The following is a 2,094-nucleotide window of genomic DNA, read 5'->3' as shown; positions in this document are numbered from 1 at the left end:
GCCCTCCCCCCGCCCCAGTCCTGCTGCCGGCTCTGTCACGGCGGTGACGCGGCGAGCGCCGATGGGAAAACCAACTGGGGAACAGCACGCATGGCGTGGGCCGGGGTTCTCCTTCGTTTCACATCACCAACCGTGTGGAACGGGTTTTGACAGCTTCAGGTACGTACAGCCTAAACACAGCAAGGGCATCCCCAGGACTTGAACATTCGACAAAATTTGGAAGAAAATGGAAGAACCACCCCAAAATCCAGAAGAGACGGGGGGGGGAAAAAACAACATAAATTTAGAAGAAAAGGGAAAAAATCACCCCAAAATCTACAAGGGAAGGGGGGGACACACCAAACCAAAATCCAGAAGAGAGGGGGAAATAAACCCGCAAATTTGGAAGGAAATGGATAAAAATACCCCAAAATCCAGAAGAGAGGGGGGAAAAAAACGGCAAATTTTGGAAGAAAAGGGAAGAACCCCCCCAAAATCCAGAAGAGACGGGGAAAAAACCAACCCAAATTTGGAAGGAAAAGAGAGGGGGGCAAAAACCCCAAAATTTGGAAGGAAAGGAAAGAAATACCGCAAAAAAACAGAAGAGAAGGGGGAAACACCCCCAAATTTTGGAAGGAAAGGGAAGAACCCCCCCCCAAACTCCAGCGAAGAGGGGGGAAAAGAACCCAAATTTGGAAGAAAAGGGAAAAACCACCCCAAAATCTACAATGGGAAGGAACCCCAAATTTGGAAGAAAATGGAAGAATCACCCCAAAATCCGGAGAAGAGGGGAAAAAGAACCCAAATTTTGAAAGGGAAAAAACACCCCAAAATCCGGAGAAGAGGGGAAAAAGAACCCAAATTTGGAAGGAAAGGGAAAGAAATACCCCAAAACCAGAAGAGAGAGGGGAAAAACCCCCAAAATTTGGAGGGAAAGGGATAGAAATACCCCAAAATCCAGAAGAGAGGGGGGAAAAAATGGCAAATTTTGGAGGAAAAGGGAAGAACCCCCCAAACTCCAGAGAAGAGGGGAAGAAGAACCCAAATTTGGAAGGAAAGGGGAAAAAACACCCCAAACTCCAGAAGAGAGGGGGGGAAACCCCCCCAAAATTTGGAAGAAAAGGGAAGAGCCGCCCCAAACTCCAGAGAAGAGGGGAAAAAGACCCCCAATTTGGAAGGAAAAGGGAAAAAACACCCCAAACTCCAGAAGAGAGGGGGGAACCCCCCCCAAATTTCGGAAGGGAAGGGCAGAGCCCCCCCAACCTCGGGCGAAGAGGGGGCGAAGACCCCCGGTCGGGAGGCGGAGGAGCGCTCCGCAGCCGCCCTCACCTCGTCGAAGCCCATCTTGTCGGGGACTTTGGGGGGGACCCAGACGTGGGGCGACGGCTCCGCCGGGGGGTTCCTCACTGGGGGAGGGGGAGAGGAGGAGGTGAGGGCGAGAGCCGGCGGGGGGGAGGGGGGATGCGCCCCCCGGTGTCCCCCCGCCGCTCACCCATGATCTCCAGCCGGACGTGGAGGAAGCTCTCGGCCTCGTCCCGCAGAGAGCTGTGGGAGCGCAGCGGCACCGGCAGGAACCCGAACGTCTCCCGGTTGCAGACGAACATGGGCACCCCTGGGAACGCACCGCGGCGGGTGACGGGGACGCCGCCGACGCCGATTCGGCGAGCCCCCGGGGGAGAGGAGGCGAGCCGAAGGTAACGGTAACCGAGGCCGAACTCGGAGGTAAACTGAGCCCAAACGGGTTAGAACGGAGCGAGCCCAACCTCGAGTTACCGCCAGCCCAGAGGTGAAGTTAAGAGAGCCCAAAGCGAACGTTAAGTGAGCTCAAAGTTAGTTAGGAGAGCCCAAAGTCAGACTTAAATGAGCCCAAAGTTAACGTTAAGTGAGCTCAAAGTTAACATTAAGAGAGCCCAAAGTCAGACTTGACTTAAATGAGCCCAAAGTTAATGTTAAGTGAGCCCAAAGTCAGACTTAAATGAGCCCAAAGTTGAAGTTAGATGAACCCAAACTTCTAACTAATTGAGCCCAAACTTCCAGTTAAGTGAGCCCAAAGTTAACACTGAGCGAGCCCAAAGTTCCCACGAAAGGAGCCCAAAGTTCCCACGAAAGGAGCCC

The sequence above is a fragment of the Charadrius vociferus genome, unplaced genomic scaffold (genome assembly GCF_000708025.1).
Source record: "Charadrius vociferus isolate BGI_N301 unplaced genomic scaffold, ASM70802v2 scaffold1152, whole genome shotgun sequence".
Classification (NCBI taxonomy): Eukaryota; Metazoa; Chordata; class Aves; order Charadriiformes; family Charadriidae; genus Charadrius; species Charadrius vociferus.
The sequence above is the reverse complement of the archived record's forward strand: the minus strand, read 5'-3'. Positions refer to the sequence as shown.